This window comes from Manis pentadactyla, chromosome 14 (assembly GCF_030020395.1).
Source record: "Manis pentadactyla isolate mManPen7 chromosome 14, mManPen7.hap1, whole genome shotgun sequence".
In the NCBI taxonomy this organism is placed as follows: Eukaryota; Metazoa; Chordata; class Mammalia; order Pholidota; family Manidae; genus Manis; species Manis pentadactyla.
Genome location: NC_080032.1, coordinates 74,455,013 through 74,473,946, shown reverse-complemented (window position 1 = coordinate 74,473,946; position 18,934 = coordinate 74,455,013). Strand labels below are relative to the sequence as shown.

The 18,934-nt window shown below is 32.0% G+C and overlaps 1 long non-coding RNA gene across 1 annotated transcript in view; it reads left to right on the top strand.

Annotated features, from left to right (window-relative positions):
- Positions 1-18,518, top strand: part of LOC130680755 (uncharacterized) — a 108,107-nt gene extending 89,589 nt beyond the window's left edge. The window contains exons 3-4 of the long non-coding RNA XR_008993800.1: positions 16,030-16,210; positions 18,312-18,518. This is a non-coding gene — a long non-coding RNA (uncharacterized LOC130680755). The remainder of the gene's footprint in view (positions 1-16,029; positions 16,211-18,311) is intronic.
- The last annotated feature ends 416 nt before the right edge of the window (positions 18,519-18,934 follow it).

The window sequence follows — 18,934 nt, the reverse complement described above, 5'->3', positions numbered from 1 at the left end:
GCTTTTTGGTCTAAGCATTGTCTTTTATTTGGCTTAGCTTAATGCTCCAGTATATGTCATAAACTTTAACTTTTCCAAAAAATCATGTTATTTTGTATCCTTGTGCCTTTTGCTCCACTTACCTCCTACTTATTCTTCAAGATGTAGCTTACAAGGTACCTACCTCCCAGGAAATCTTTGATTCTCAGTATGTATTAAATAATCTTCCTCTGTGATCCAGTTGCATACTGTTTGTATTTTGTTGAACTTTGTATGAATTAATCAGTTTTTACCAGCTATATTAAAATCCCTATCTTGTCTGTGTCTTCCTAGCATTTAACACAGCCTTTAATCAGAAGTAGAAGTAGAGGTAGTATGTACTCTAAGATATTTATCAAATGGATAAATGAATAAAATAATTTTGTGCCTTTTATAATATAGTTGGCAAAAATGTTTGCATTCTGAAATTGAGTTAAAGAAAATAGATATATTTTAAAAAGTTAAGATAGGTATAGGTCTACTCACATCTTAAAAAGTGTACATATTTCTGGAAGTAGTATATTTTAATAGCTATATTAAGAAACATAATTATCGTATAATAGGAAATGACAAAGCATGATATATAGGGGTCTGAAAACCATGTTTAGGAAAGAGCACTTGAGGGAAATAGGATTTTTTCATTTGATATATTTCATTTGATATATGCTGTAGGACATGTTAGATATTCCCAGATATGTTAAGACTTGTGATTACAGGATTACATTTTTATTCTAAACCCACTCCAAAATCTAGATGCATAGGTAGTATGAGTAAGAACTCCCCAACCAGAATACATTCCTTATGGGGAAAAGGCTTTCTTTCTTCATGAGAGGTTCCACATGATTGACCTTATCTCTGGGATTTTTTTAAGGAGTTCTTCTGTATAATGTCAGAAGTTGGACTCTAGGACCTCTGAGGAGACCTCCATATGAAGTGTTTGGACTTATACATTTGAATAAAAGAACTTAACCCAATTGAGATGTCATTCAAATAGTAGAATTAGTGAATCATAACTTGGAGGCTATCTACATGGATAGTACATGGTACTTACTGTCCATGTACATATATGGTAGAACAATAATATTCAGAAAAACTCAGCAGTCAAAATTAAAACTATAAGAAGCTTTTCCAGCTATTACTTCATTTCAGGTTATCCATATGTATTTTTTTTTACTTATAATTGTTATCATTTAATTAATATATTACTTCCAAAAATAGGTATTTTCAATTTTTTGGTCAGGTGATTTTAAAGAATTTTAAAGACTGAAGGAACTAAATAAATTAATGGCAAATTAAATAACTTTCATAAGCCTTCCCAGCTAATGAATTAATTATAACACTTAGGCTTTATATGCTTGCTTGAAAATCTGGCATTCATATGACTGACATAATGTATAATAGTTCAAATTATTACATTCTAATCTGGAGGAGAAAAGGCATGCTAAAAGGATAATGATTCCGAGTAATTTCCATTAACAGCCTTATAAGTCTAAGGAAGACAAGTATTAACTATGTATTTATATAGTTATAGAGGAGAATATAGTATCTTTGCATTCATTATTGGATCTTAATGTTTAAGAATGCTCTCCTGCTTGTTTGTTTGAGAAAAGAGAGTCAAGTTAACACCTCTCCTCAGTTACTAACAAAATTGAACCACCCTTTTTTCAACTGTCGCTCTAAAATTTTCAAAAATATGCTATGATCTGTTACTTCAAAATACAAAGACAGAAATTTCTAAATTCAATTTAAATAACTCAGTTAGTTCATACTTGGTGTTTAAGTTTTTTATTTTTGGAGTTGCATGTAATATGACTAATCTATGTGATTTGACACTTGAATATTCTTTCGATGACCCACATACTGAGTTCTGCGTCTATAGAACATTTAACAGAGAAAGCTTCTCTCTGAATTTTGATGTTTATAGATAAGAGTCTGCACAAATCCCCCAAGGTTACTATGCAGAGGCAGATGTTTGCTATAAACTACCGTTCAATCCTATTCTCTGCCACTGTCTACTTTCTCTTCCATATATCATCACCAAAAAATAACAAGAAAATAGAAAACAAGTTTTGATTTCAGAATGATTTTGGTTGATGATGATGAATGAAGCAGAATAGACAGCTTGATTTTCATAAGTTAAATTGAACTTGCAGTGCCAAATGCAGCAACAACGGCAAAAAGATTAACAGACATGACAAGGGAAAAGAGAAGAATTTATGTGCAAACACATAATGTCATTTCAAAAAAAGGCGTTATGAGAATGTACAAATGCATAGTTACTAAAGTGTTGGCAGAAAAAAAAAAAAACAACTAAAGTACATTATCCAATGTTGGAAGCAATTGTTAAGGGCAATCAGGGCCAAGTAAACAAAGCAGTGTAGTTTCAGGAAATAACTTCATTTTGTTTGGGCTGTACAAGAAATCATACCCAGATTCTTTTGGCATATAATACAAGTAATTAAAAGGGACTCAATCTACTCAGTACTCAAAGGAGAAAAATAGCATAGGTGGCATTGGTGACTACTTTAAAATATGTAATAAATATTCCCCATCATTTATTTTCTATACTTTATGAATCAAAAGGATGGGCAGTCTTGAAGTTACACTATGAAGAGTAAAATAATATGTTTCTCCATTAGTAGATCCAAGTAAGTGAAATTAATTTGTTCCTTCAGTTTGAGTCCTCTTAAGGTGCAAACTGAAAAATTAATCAAAGTGATTTTTAAAATACAGATTTTAATCTAAAGATCCTATACATTTTGCTCTACTAATATTATTGTAGATTTTTTAATTAAATACTTTGGGTTAAAATAAATTCATGGAATTGCCTTTATCACTATATTAAATTGAAAGTTTTCATCTTAATCAAAAAAACCAAACAAAAACAAAAACAAGTCACACGAAATACTTAGATTAATCTCACATTATAATATACAATGCATTTCTGAAAATGCTGCCAAAAAAGAAAAGTTAAAAAAAAAAATCAGTGGATTTAATTGTTATAAGTGAAGGGGGGAGAATGTAGAGAGGTGAAATGTGAAAAAAAAAAAAACAACAACCTTAAGTTTAGGGAAGACATTTTTTTGAAAAATACTTTTTATCAAATATATTACTATTACAAAAATAATAAAACATCAGAGTTGCCTTCTGTTCTTAAGAGAGTAATTGCTAGTATAATCTTCCTTCCATTGTAAACAGCTATGAAACTGCACAAAATACCGGCTATATTGTTTCAGATTGCCGGAATATCCACAAGCATTTGCCTATAAAGATCAACAAAAATTGTCTGACTATTGTTATTATTTAACAAAAGTGTATATGAGTCATGTATCTGGCTGATCATGAACATTGTGTTATGAGATGTTCTCAGAGAAGTTACTGGTATGCTTTTGTAAACTAGTTATTATTACTTTTCAGAATAAATTATAGCCAATCAGTCATAGGAGAAACAATCTAGAAGAATGCTGGAATTTCTGAAAGTTTATGAGAAAGAAATGATGTTTAGCTTATATTCTTCTTTATTCGAGATTAAAAGAAGTGACCTTGATCTATTTGCATGGCAAACTATGTTTACAAGCAAAGATACACAAACACATACATATATACCCCTACATGTGCACATGAGCATGTGTTCAAATGTGTGAATATAGAGTATATTATTTCATTTTTAATAGAACATTGTTGTATATAGTATCTACTTTGCATAGAAATGTCATGTATCTGTGAATACCAGGATATGTAAGTAAAGGGTAAAAACTCATTGCTGCTGATTTTCGTTTTTGCAGGAAACTTTAAAATATAATTAAATTCTTTGATCTCACTATTGTCATCAAAGAATACCTTTCCTGAGGAAAGGTCATTATACAAATTATTCTGGCTCCATTGCCACTTTATATTCTATTTGTAACAACTGAAGGATTCTCATACTGTGTGGAACAACTAAAAATTAGTTGAAAAATCATTGTAATTCTGTTTTCTTCTGAGGATATACTAATTCTCTATTTTCTGCATTTATAAGACCCAACTATAACAATGCACAGACTACACTGTGAAGAATTGATCTGAACATATGCATCATCAAAACAATAAATCAGATACTTTTAATTCTTTTTTATATTTAGCAGAATATTACTGGTATTTTACACATTGCCAGTGATTAATACTTGATATTATAGTAATTCTTTCCAGTTATCATCACTTGCTGGCTAAAATGTTTCAAGATCTTAATAACTAAATTTTATGGAGAAACCCACACATAAATCAAAGTAGAATCGTTTCATATAGACCCATGCACTCACTACTCAGCTTCCATAATTCTTAGCATGTGGCCCATCAAGTCTCATCTATACTGCAGCCTTTCTTTCTGTGACTTTAATTAGAAACCCAAGTTTCAAATAATTTCACTTTAAATCCTTTCAAACATATCTCTAAATGATGAAGACCCTTTTCTTTAATATACTAAACATTATCCTAACAAACTTTTGAATCTTTAAGTATGTTATCAGTTATCCAATTTTTATCAGTAATGCAGTCTATGCTTGTATTTCTCACCTCCGTTTTTTTCTTTACATTTGATTTGCTGGAACTTAAATTCTGTTAAGGTCCAGATTGCATTTTGTGTATATATCTCTCAAACTCTTTTAATATGGAAGACCCTTATTCCACCGTGTATATAATTTCATCCATCTTTTTAAAAAATCAAACCATTTGTCCCAGATTCTCCATCTTCCTGGTGTCTTCTAATGTGTTTCTCTGGCCTATAGTTCTCTTAACCTGGAAGTTGAATCTAGATTCCTGATTAAATTCAGGTTCTATATTTTGGTACAAATTTTTGAAAAATGGTATTCTGTACTTTCAAATTGTAATACATCAGGAAGCACAATATCTTTTTCACTTTTGTAATAATAAAATCAAGCACTGGTTTAAATTTTTTGCATAGATAGCTATTAGCTAGATCGGTTATTTTTGGGATTGCAAAATGATTATTTAATTTTAATTTAGTAGCTGAATTTTTTCTATAAACAGTTTTTTCCATCAACTTTTTGTTCTTGAGACACAGTCTATATGCAAAGGAAAAGTTATATGCTAAATTAATTTCCTTTACTGATCGATGAAGTAGTGATTCTCTTTAACATCTAGTTCAAGTCTATGCAATATAAGGACAGACATGTTTTTGTACTATGTATAGATAAAGATTGTAAAATTAGAAGTTAAAAGGTTTCGTTTTCCTATCCACTATAATATTCTAAGACTTATTTTAATAATTTAAATATGAATTTCTGAGATAAGCACATGGGATCAGTATAAGATACTATTTATATTTATACACTGAGCGAATTCTAATAAAGATTGAACAATTTCTTTATAGTCACGGATTTAAGAATGTATATTTTCCATTCAATTGAAACCTTTTTTCCTGTTCCAAATTTTTAATAAAGTTAGTATTGTCACAGTATCTAGTTTTCTGCTTTAGTTGGTCTTATTTTGTTCTCCAGTTTTAGCCTTTTACCATCACTTACCCAAGAGGAAAACAGATGTACCTTATACTTTCTCTGGGTTTTTGCTACATAATTACTTATCTGTATTCTAATAAAATGAGTCTATAGTATATTTTGATTCTATTTTCACATGAGAAAATTTTAATATCAATAAAATTAATTTGGTTGATTTTTTTAAAGCTCACCTAGTATCCATAATTTTTGGACCAATTTTATGATTGTTTGTCATTTAGCATGGCTCCACTTAATGGCTCTTCCTTCAGGGTGGTGTGTGTGTGTGTAGAGGATCTTTCTTTTCTTGGGCACGCAGTCTCAGCCTGAGAATTACTGTCTGCTGCTTGTATCTGCTATTCTTGTATTCTTTAGAGTCCCCTTTGTTTCTTCCTAGCCATTGTTTTGCTCCAATTCCTGTTATTATCATTATTAGTAAGTTAATTATTATTTTTATTAATGTCCACTGTTCACATACTGCATAATTTCTCTTTCCTGTTTGGACTGAAATGGATACATCTACAATGCAGTTCATTCAACTTTACTACTGTAGTGTTTCATAAAATAATCTCCCTATCATTTTTTTATCCATTCTCCTGTTAAGGGATATTAGGCTGCAATTTTTTTTTTTCTGTAGCAAATAATCTTCCTGTGGCTATTTCTTGCACACAAATATAAACACTTTCTTAGAGTATGGAAGACTTTCTAGGATATGTGTATATATATATATATATATATATATATACTTAGCTTGTACTGGAAAAAAACCTAATTGTTTACCAACATGAGTTACAAATTCAGACTTCAGTCAGCAGCAGGTGAAAGTTTAGAAGCTTCATAATTTCACCAACATGATGTTATTAAACATTTAAATAAAAATATTTGTCAATCCAACTGATGCAAATGATATATCATTGAGACTTTAATTTTAATAATGGCTATTAGTTGTGTCGTATCTATCATAAAGAAACTATTCCTGTGGTTTATTCTGTATTTCTATTAGGTTGTTTGCCTTTTATTATTAATTTGAGGGAGTTCTTATATATTCCGGATATTAATTCCTTTTAAGTTACAAATCACATTAATAACCTTTTAGTCTGTGATTTTTATTTTACTTTCTTTACAGTATATTTCAATTAATAGAAAGCTTAATTTCAAACCAGTGAAATTTGAAATTTTTAAAATTTACCTGAAAATTTAATGATAGTCAGAAATAACATTATTTTATATTGTCTTCTAAAGGGTTTTAGATTTAAGCCACATTTTTTTTTTAACTTATGTGGATTGTTTTTAGTATTTGGTATAAATTGAAAACAAAATCCATGGTGTCAATAATTGTTTCAGCACCAGATATTGGTATTACTCATTATCCCACACTGAAATGTTAGGAAAGCTCTGCCATAAATCAAACTTTATATGTTTATGGATCTGCTTTGTGTCTCTTTTCCGTTATCTGATTTGTTTTGTTACAACCCTTATAATGTGCTGTCTTAATTAAGCTTTGATTGAAAGACCAATGCTCATCCACTTTATTTCTTTTCAGGAATGTTTCAGTTTCTTTTGATTGTTTGCTCTTCGGTATAAAAATATGAGTCTTCTTGTCATTTTACATAAACAGCTATTCGAATTTTGACTCAAATTGTAATGCATCTACACAGATCAATTTTTGTTTTCTGTAGGGAACTAGATATTTTTGAGTACTTTTCATAGCTACGTAGGTGTCTGTACTTGGAGATTGAAAGTTATTAAAACTTTGTTGGTATCCTAGTTTTCCTGCTTTCCTTTAAGGATTATTTATCTTGAAGTGTGTCTCCTCATCATAGTGACTTTACTGTTAACGTAGGCATGCTCTTTTGTCTCATCAAGATTTGTTCTTAAAATGTAGCTTAAAACCAAAATAATACCACATCTAGTTTTTCCATGCTTGTCCTTCAAGATGTTAACGACATCCTCCCAATGCACTAAGCAAAAACAAAAAAAACAAAACAAAACAGAACAAAAAAAACTTACTGAACTGTATTTGCTTCGAATGACACTCCACTACGACTGGCAGAAGTGTAGCAGAAGAGCTCTTGAGGAAATTTGGAAAGTTGAAAAGTAGACATTGACAAGTTCTGTGAGGATTTATTCTAAAATTATTTTTGCCAAAATCTGCCTGGTTTCCAAACTCCTCCTTGCAGTCTCAGTGGGATAATGATTCCCTGTACAGCTCTTCACTGACAGAGCTAATATGGCCCTTCATATACCATGTGACAGTTGAATCCTTTATTTCAAGAAAATTCATAATTGCAGAATATTCAATAGGCAATAAAATGTTAGATGCTGGAAATATTAGAAAAATAAGATGACTTTTTTCAATCGAAACCATGTGTAAGTTTTTTTTGGAAGAAATATAAAACTAACAGAATATAAATACAGTAAAATAGACAGTAAACCACTAAACATAAACAAATAGCAAAAGAAACATTTTTGCTCCAGAAAAGTAATACCAAGAATTGCATACCCATACTGAATCTATTCATAAGGTCATTGTTATTCACTTTTCTTTATTTATTGCTATTCAAGCAAATTCAATAGAAATTGTTAAAATAGCAGAGTAAGTTTAGCAATATATTGCAATACCCTATGAACAAATCCATAGTTTTTTCCCTAAAGATATGAAGAATTTGAATTAGCCATTGAAAGGTGAATGTAATATTGAGTAGACTATTCTTTTTTTGTTTAATATTAAGTGGCTGGAAGTGATTCAACATTCAACAACTGACAACCTCATGTAGTTGAAATAATCATGAAACATACTCATTTCCAGGCAAGACACCAAAGATTTAAATGACACTGTAAAACCTATTTTAATGATAAAGATTACTCTTTTGTGTTACTCTATTACATGAAATATTTCATTAATGAAAAATGGAGCATTTACTTGTTAATGGAATCAAAATTGTTGCTCAGTCTGTTCCATTTTGGTGGTCAGCCCCAACACTTTATAGGATTTTGTGTTCTTTATTTTATTATTTTTCGTGAAAATGAAATCTTCATTTAAAACTTGGTCTAGAGATAAATGATCTTAGTATGTTTTCTGTGAATTATTTTAAATCAAGTTGACTTATCTTTCAAGTGTAAATTTTTCAGGACCTGAATGTTTTATGTTACGTTATGGTAAATAGAAAAAAGTGAAAGCAGTTGAAATACAAAAGTAGGGAAAAAGCACTGTGAGTAAAAAGCTCATTTGATTGATTTAATTGTATAATAGCTACAAGACATTAAAAAGTATAATTCCTAGGTGAAGGAAATTAAAAGGCACAAACTTCTAGTTATAAAATAAGTCACGGGTATGAAAAGTACAGTATAGAGAAAATAGCCAATAACATTGTAATAACTTCATATGGTGACAGATGGTAACTACTCTTAATGTGGTGAGTATTTCATAAGGTATATAATCACCAAATACTGGATTACATACTGAATTATAATATTGCATGTTAAGTGTACAAATCAATAAAAAAAATAATAAAAAATATAATTCCATTCAGTAAAGTAGAATCAGAGAAATCAAACCAGAGTTACACGTCAGGCTGGGAATTTAAGAATTTATTACACTATGTTTCTTTTGTGAAGACATATATTAAACTAGGTAAATGGGAATTAAGCCAGTAATTTTCTTAGAATATTTCTTCAGCAGTTTATAATTTTATGCTTAATCTATAAGCCCCAAAACACAGTGGAGGAATAGTCAATTAATTTGACTTATGGTTCTTGTGAAGAAAAATTCATTTTTTATGATATTGATTACCACATTTTTTAAACTGAAATGTAGTTAAACAATAGTATATTGGCCTCAAGTATACAACACAGTGGTTCAACAGTTATACACATTATTAAATCCTCACCCGGACTAATGCAGTTACTGTCTGTCAACATAGAAAGATGTTACAGAACCATTGGCTATATTCTCCATGCTGTACTACCATTCCTGTGACCGACTTACATTATGATTGATATTCTTGTGACCCTTTATTCCCCTTCCCCTCCCCACTAACCCATTCAGCCCTTCCCCCATGGTAACTTCCAGTCATTTCTCATTGTGAGTCTACTGCTTTTTGGGGAGGATTTCTTTATTTTTTTATGATTGAATAATATTCCACTGTGTATATGTATCACTTCTTCTTTATCCTTTCATCTATTAATGGACATATTGGTTGCTTCCATATTTTGGTTATTGTAAATAATGCAGCAATAAAATAAGGGTAGATGTATCTTTTCAAGTCATGGATTTTTTTTCTTTAGATAAATTACTATAAGTGGAATTACTGTATTATATTGTATTTCTGTTTTTAGTTTTGAGGGAACCTCCATACCACTTTCCATAGTGGCTGCACCAATTTACATTCCCACCAACAGTATAGGAGGCTTCCCTTTTCTCCACATTGTAGCCAACACTTGTTATTTCTTGTCTTTTGGAGAATGGCCATTCTAACTGTTGTGAGGTGATATCTCATTGTGGTTTTGATTTGTGTTTCTCTGATGATTAGCATTGTGTAGTAAGTACCTTTTCACATGCCTTTTGGCCATCTGTATTTCTTCTTCAGAAAAATGTTTATTCAGGTTCTCTTCCCTGAGGGGAAAAAAAAAAGCAAGTACTCAGTTACTTGCGTTTTGGTGTTAATTCATATAAGTTCTTTATATATTTTGGATTTTAACCCCTTATCAGGTAAATCACTTATGAATATATCCTCCCATACTGTAGGCTGCCTTTTTGTTCTGGCGATGATGTCCTTTGCAGTCCAGAAGCTTTTAGTTTGATGTAGTTCTTGTTCATTTTTTATTTTTTTTCTCTTGCCAGGGCAGATGTGTCCAGAAAATAATTGCTCATCCTTATGTTCAAGAGATTTTTGCCTGTGTTTTCTTCTAGGAGTTTTATGACTTCATGTCCTATATGTAGGTCCTTAATCCATTTCAAGTTTAATTTTGTGTATGAGGTTAGACATTAATCCAGTTTCATTCTCTATATGTAGCTCTCCGGTTTTCCCAACACCATTTATTGAAGAGACTTTCTTTTCCCCATTGTATATTCATGACTGCTTTACTATTGACCTAGGTTTATATCTAGGTTCTCTATTCTGTTCGATTGTTCTATGTGACTGTTCTTGTTCCAGGACCATACTGTTTTGATCACTGTAGCTTTGTAGTATAGCTTTAGGTCAGGGAGCATCCCTCCAGCTTTGTTCCTTCTCAGGATTGCTTTGGCTATTCAGGGTCTTTTGTGGTCCCATATGAATTTTAGGATTATTTGTTCCAGTTCATTTAAAAATGTCATTTGTAGGTTAGGTAACTATATTCCTATTATGTTAATGTGTGTGCACAATTTAATTAGTCGTTTAAAACCTATCCATGCTGAAGTTACTCTACAAGAAGATATGTCAAAGAAATAATCAATCTTCCCAGGTTTTCTTCTGCCTGCTACTTCTATAGATTTTCTTCTTCCTACCTAATCACAACCTTTAAATAGAACTCGTGCCACATGTCGAATTTACCGAGTATCATAATTCTTCCAAGTGGTAAAGATACCTCAAGACAAATGCTGGGCATAGAAGCCACAGGGCATAAATACGCAAAGAAGTAAAAAGCTAACCTTTTCAAACAATAAAGCTTCTCTTTCACTTACTAACTTAACATTTCCCTGTATGGCCCCGGAAGATGACTGGTTAGCCAGAGACGGGTAAGATTCCTCAAGGGAGGAACAACCTAAGACAGGTACAGTCGCAGGGGGCCATCTGGTGAGAAAATGGGGAGCAGCAGAGGTGAGGCTTAGAACCTCCCTCCTCATGTTCTGAGAGAAATCTTATGCATACGTGGATGTTTTATTGCCCTGGTCTAGCTTGGATTAACACATAGTCTACAGGCACACACCTGATCATCTACATTTGCTCTCTTACAACACTAAACTCTGTTTTCTACCTTTATCTTGTATCTACCTATCACTTCAGCATTTTATTAAAAATAATAATAATAGAGAAATGTGGTATCCACATATAAATCAAGTTTAAAAATCAAATGAATATTCATATTTGAACTGACTGTGTATAGTTCATAATGCATGAACAAAACCGAAAGCTTCTGTGATGACTGCCCTTGTACTGTTCACCATGTAACTTATTCACTATGTAAGAATTTGTTCTCCATGTAAGAATTTGTTCGTTATGCATCAGAAGATTGGAGACTGACGAAAATTAGGCTTGGGGTGGATTAATGATTGTGCATTGAGTATTGACCCCCCTATACAGAAATTTATTGTGGTTAACAACTATTTGATCAATAAATACGAGAGATGCCCTCACAAAATATGTATATATATATATATATATATATATATATATATATATATATATATATATATATAAACACACTTCCAATTGTAAAATAAATAAGTAACCGGGATGTAATGTATAGCATAAGGAATATAGTCAAAATATTGTAACAACTTGGTATGGTGATACCTGGTACCTAGAATTATCATGTATATAAATGTTGAATCACTGTGTTGTACACCTGAAACTAATGTAATGCAATGCTGTTGTCAACTACCCTTCAATAAAAAAAAAAAAAAAATGTCATTTGTATTTTTTAATGGGATTGCATTGAATTTGTAAATTTCTTTGAGCAGGATGGCCAATTTGACAATATTAGTTCTCCCAATCCATGGAACAGATTTCCATTTATTTTTGTCTTCTTTAATTTCTCTTATCAGTGTCTGATAGCTTTTATAGTATAGGTCTTTCACCTCCTTAGTTAGGTTTATTCTTAGGTGTTTTATTATTTTTGAGATAATTGTAAAGGAAATTTTGCTGCAACTTTGCTGAATTCAGTTATTAGTTCTAATAGTGCAGCTGTGATAGTGACAGTAAAAATTAATGTTTTATGTAAGCTAATATGTAACTCAACTTAGTGCAATTAGTAGTAGTAGGAGAAGGAAAGTAATTTTACTTAGTGTTACAAACCACTGTCTTAATTTTCTTTAACATTAAGTTTCTTGGGAAAAAGGTAAGTATCCTTTTATTTCTGTGGACTTTTACACAAAGGAAAATTAAAATTTCACTAATTCCTATGTGGATTTCATAGGCAACATATTTTATAACTAGGTATAACTCTAAATACTGAGACAGGGTCAATGAGTCTGATGTATATTTTTTTAAGATGTTATTTTTTCAAGAGCAGTTTTAGATTTGCAAAATTGAGAGGAAGGTACAGAGATTTCCCATTTATCCCCTGTCCCTACACATCCATAGCTTTCCCCATTCTCATCATCACCCACCAGAATGGTACATTTCTTTTTACCAAGGATGAACCTATACTGACACATCATAATCACCCAAGGTTCATAGTCCTTAGGGCTCAACTTAGTGTTGTCCATTCTATGGGTTGGACAAATGAATAGCATTGTAAAATCCACCATTTTTTTATCATACAAAGAATTTTCACTTCCCTAAATATCCTCTGTGATCTGCTTAGTCATATCCTCATGCCATCCTTGGCAATCACTGGCATTTTTATTGTCTCTATAGTTTTACCTTTTTGGAATTTCATATACCTGGAATCATATACTATGTAGCATTTTCAGATTGAATTTTTTTCACTTGATATGTATTTAAGTTTCCTTCATGCTGCTTCATAGCTTGATAGTTCATTTATTTTTGATGCTGAGTAATATTTTATTGTTTAAATGTAACAGTTTATTTATTTATTCACTTACTGAAGGACATCTTGGTGGCTTGCAAATTTTGACAATTATGAATAAATCTGCTATAAACATTTGTATGCAGGTTTTTGTGTGTACAACAGTTTTCAACTCCTTTGGGTAAATACCAAGGGATACAATTGTTGGATCATATGATAAGAGTATATTTAGTTTTGTAAGAAACTGCCAAGCTGGCTTCCAAAGTATCTGTAATGTTTTTCATTCCCACTACAATGAATGAGAGTTCCTTTTGCTCCACATCCTGTAAGCAGTTAGTGTTGTCTGTGTTCTGAGTTCTCGTCATTGTAATGAGTATGTAGTAATATCTCATTGTTTTAATTTGAATTTTCCTGATGACATATGATGTGAAACATCTTTTCATATGGTTATTTGCCATCTTTAAATCTTCTTCAGTAAAGTGTTAAGATTTTGGGCCCATTTTTAAATCAGGTTGTTTGTGTTTTATTGTTGTTTTAAAATTTCTTTGCATAGTTTGCATAATATTCCTTTATCAGATGTGTCCTTTGCAAATATCTTCTCCAGTCTGCATTTTGACTTCTCATTCCTTTGACATTGTATTTGGCAGGACAGAGTTTTTTAATCTTAATGAAATACAGCTTATCAATTGGTTCCTTCATAGATCATGCCTTTGGTGTTATATCTAACAGTCATCACCACAAACAAGGCTATCTAGGTTTTTTCCTGTGTTTTTAGTTAGGAGTTTATAGCTTTGCATTTACATTTTGAGTTACTATTTATGAAGGGTTTAAGGTCTCTGTCTAGATTATTATTAATATTTTTTGCACTTGGATGTCCAGTTGTAGCATCATTTGTTGAAAAGAGCATTTTTGCTGCATTGTATTGCCTTTATTCTTTTGTCAAAGATCAACTGATTGTATATACTTATGTGGATCTATTTCTGGGCTCTCTGTTTTGTTCCATTGATCAATTTGACTATTCTTTTGCAATGCTGTCTTGATTACTGTAGTTTTACAATAAGTGTTAAAGCCGGGTGATGTCAGTCCTACAACTTTGGTCTTCTTCATTATTATATTATCAATTCTGAATCGTTTGTCTTTCCACATACATTATGAGGCCTGTTTGTCAATTTTCACAAAATAACTTGCTGGTATTCTGATTGGAACTGCATTGAAATCTATAGCTCATGTTTGGAACAATTGACATCTTGACAATATTGAATCTTCCTATCCCTGAATATATGGAATATCTCTCCACTTACCTAGTTCTTCGATTTTATTAATCAGAGCTTTATAGTTTCCTCATATAGTCCTTGAACACATTTTATTTTTAATAGATTTATACCGAAGTATTTCATTTTGGGGAGGTGCTAACATAAATAAATGGTATTGTGCTTTTAATTTAAAACTTTTCATATTTGCTATTTAGAAAAGAAATTGACTTTCATACATTACTCTTGTGTCCTGCAAATATTGCTGTAATTGCTTATTAGTTTCAGGAGTTTAATATTTTTTATATGTATGTATATATTTATGTGTGTATATGTATATATTTTGAACATGTTTATGAAAATGTTGGCATTGAAATGTTAACAATTAAATTAACAATTGAATTTTTATTTTTTAATCGCTAGCAATTCAGCTCTCTCAACTTTCTCTACATAAGTGCTTGAAAACTGAATAAAGTTAATTGTATAGAGAAAAGTGTTCATAATCTGTACATACATTCCAGGAAGCTGTGATATCTATATAACTTTTAGAAATGTTTACTGTGTTGTCTAGTTTACTTTTGCCATAATAACAATGATTTAGTTCTGTCGTTTGAAAAGAATTTGTGTCATAAAAAATACAACTATGAAAATGTTCTGTATAAAATGGATGTGTAATAAACTTACTATACAGAACATGTCTATATAAACATGGAAATAACAGTGGTTCTTATTTCTAACAGGAAACTGAAATTACCTCTTGAACTTACTTCCACAGATTAACTCTATTTCCTTTTTATTTTAATTTATATTTAATCCTATAAAGGTCTTTATACATTATTCCATTCAACACACCCATCAGTCTTGTCATAAGTCAATTAAGTACCATACAGAGATTTGATTAACTTTCTGGAGAAAATCTGATTGAAATTCCTTGGTTTGAGTGAAAAAAAATACAGCTGAAAAATTTTAGCACAATTTATGTTTCAGTCGAAGAAACTACTTTCATTTATTGCAAATGTTACAGTGACCTTCAGTTGAATTTTATGAGTGTTTACTAAGTCAGGGCTATATACTTTCTTGTGGAAATACAAACACAATTAAACCATAGTCCTTGATTTGATGTAGGCCTAAAGTGAAAAGAAAGCAACAGAGTCAAAAGGAGATGATGTCAACCGAATATGTTAAGGGTTAAGTGTTGCCAGGGGCTGAAATAAGGGGTGGCTTATTGTTTTCTTTTTAAATAAAGGGAAAAAAATAGCCTTAATATGAGTATATGGGCACTGAGATTAAACCTACATAACAGATTCTCTTGGTTCCAACAAGGATTCCTGTAGATGACATTGACCGAAACTTGAATAAGAAATAGTTAATACAGTCAAATGGAATATGATTGTTGGTCATATCTAAAACTGTCATATGTTGTTTGGAATTATTCCTTCCAGAACACCTCTAGGTTTTGCCACTGTATGTGGATTTTTAGCTTTAGAAATATTTTAAAAGTAGATTTGGTTTGTGTAACAGAAAACTACTCAAAAAAAAGAAAGATCAGAAGCTTAACAAAATAAATGTTCTCACTCTTCACTATATGTCCATTTCAGGTTAACAAGGAGGTTTGTGCTCATTGTAGACACTAGACTTCCAGACTGACAGCTGCTCCATCTGGAAACATGCTTCTATCATCACAGCAGGGGGAAGAGCATGGGGAGAATCATTCCTGTATTTTCAGGCTTTTGTTTAAAAGTGACACATGTCACTTCCACTCACATTTTGTAGACCAAAGTAAGTCATTTGGACACGACTGACTTCTAAAGGAAGAATTCTACCTTATGCCTAAAAGTCAAAGTGAGAAGGTACACTCTCTGATTAGCACTTATGACTACACTATTCATGATTACAGTTTATTTTGCCAGTGAAAGTGATATCCTAGTATTTAATTTTTTTCTCTCACAAATAGTCTGCTATAATTGCTTAGTGACATGAGTAAACGAATAGATGTATGTTCATGTGTATGTGTAAAAATTACTTGTGTTACATTCTTTGTGTCTGAAAAGCATATTCTCACACTTCTATTTCCTGGAAGGGGCATTCATATTGCTGCCCTGCTTGGAGATACAATATCAGGTTAAGAGAGAGGCAGGCAAAAAGAGGAAGAAAAGATTGATAGAAGGGAAAAAATAAAGAAGCAGGAGAGAAAAAAAGGAGAAGAGGAAGAAACAACATGAGAATGAAGCAAGAAAATAATAAAAGGCAGGAAAGAATAGAGGGAGAGAAATAGAAATATTTTAGCGCAGTGTTAAATTTAATGAATTTGGTGTAAAGATTACTGAGCTCAACTTTGGAAAATAGTTTCTCAAAGCAAGGTATTTTTTCCATCTTGTGATGCATAATTATGTTTACTTATAACCCGTGAGCACATGTAAATTTGTACCTAAGCGTTGTTTACATATAACCTTTGACCTCCTTATTCTTTTCTGTTCGCAGTTTTAGCCAATCATTCATACTATGGGCACCAACTTTTGTTTCTTTGCTCTGTACTAATTTGTGGACCTGGAGAAGATGGAAAATACGTTCTCATATGGAATACTAATTGGAAAACGTGGGGGTTTTAATGGCTACATCTTTTCCAGTTGGTGGTTTCTTTGAGTAAATTGTCCCATTAGAAAGGGCAATACTGCCACTGGCTATAATACTGAAGATTCATATGCTTCATGGAGAAAAGGAGGACTTAGTCCAAGAACCATTCCGACTGATGAGAATGAAAAGCCAAAAAGGTTAGATTATCATAACTTTTATAGAAAACAACTTCTGAAGTTTTGCCTGGCAACCTTAGAAATTGGGGGAAAAAACTTTGATTTTAATAAATAGTTGTTTTTAAGTTGGCATTGTTTTTTCCATACTCTTGCATCCACATTTATCATTTGAATTATAATCAATTGTTTTCAATCTGAATTAAAACCTATAGAAAATATTTTAGAAAAACTAAATAAATGGATCATCATAGGCTGCATTTAAATAAGAATAAAATCATGTCCTCTATCTCTGCCCCAGATTAAAACATAAAAGTATAGTTATGTATTAGTTTATTGTATTCTATTTTTCTTGTATCACTGTTAAAAAACCTGGAAAACTTCTTGAAATAGAACTACATAAAGGTTTTAAAAATAATTAGATGAGCAAAATCCCTATATTAGGCAAGAGGGAAATTTTTCTTTTTTTATCCATTTGGTTAGGAAACTTCTAACTTTGCCTAGAGTAACTCACATTGCCTCTATACTTTTTCAGATATAGTGCTGATAAATTCATGATGATTTTTCATCCATCACTTTTCTTTCTAGCATTGAAGCTTATTAGTTTTTATTTAAGAAAATGACATTTTTTTGGATTCAGGAGTTTTAAGATTGGTTTATCTTTCTAATGAACAAAAGTTTTAACTTAGTAACATGGAAATGTTAAATGGAATGCAGAATTCTTAATATACAAACCAGATTCATATAGGCATAAAATTGGATAATAATATAAAACCTAATAGATACTTTTTGCAGATTAAGTGAGGTAATATATTTAAGGGTCTAACCCATGTAGAGCAGGGACATGGGGCAAGCATCATAATTTACTTTCCTGCTTATGATGAAAAATGCCAAAATATAAACAGTATAGTAAGAACAGGAGGGACCCCATCTTAAGGCTAAGTTTCCATTTAAAAAACCAGTGAGTTAAGAGGTAAGATTCCCAACATATTCATTAGTAATCAGACAATTACCCACCCTATCTTAAGGCAGGGCAAGCAGTCTTCAGTAATATGTTACCAGTGCTTGAAGGTAACCACTATCTTGGAGAGGAACAGGATCAGTAAATTTCTTGTGTTAAGTTTTTCCTACAGAATTACCAGGAAGACTGACTGTGGATGAGGACATAGTGCCCTTCACTAGAGACAGACATCATGAGACCACATGTCAAGCCTACATCCTCACTCCCCACCACCTCACTGCCCTTTGCCCCACTCTTGAAAACCTTAAAAGACAGAATCCCCAGCCTTTCAGGGCACCTCCTCTCCGAGACTGCCCACACTGCCCTTTAAGTGCATTCTTTTAAATAAAGCTTTCTCACTGCTCAAATTATTGTATTTTGTCTCTTTGCTATTTCATTCTATCTCCAAGTCTTCACTCTGTCTCCGCTTTACTCCTGATAAGTAGGGAGGTGCTGCTGAGAGCTCTGATTTGGGCCTGCAAGTTTCGGTCACCTGAGTGACCCAGATGGGACTGCAGCTGCACAATCTTGTCTCAGTAGACTGCCTGAAAATCTCCTTTCTTTGGGAAGTACTCAAGAACATAATCTCACTCCATCCCATGTTCCTCAGCTCCCCCATATCCTGCGGTGGTAAGGGCTAGTCCCCACTCCATGCAGATCCAAGCAGACACAGGACGCCAGGTGACCCTGGCTTCAGGAGTTTGCAGGGGAATCTGCCCTAGGCTGAGCAGGGGTTCAATGAACTTTCCTTCTTTC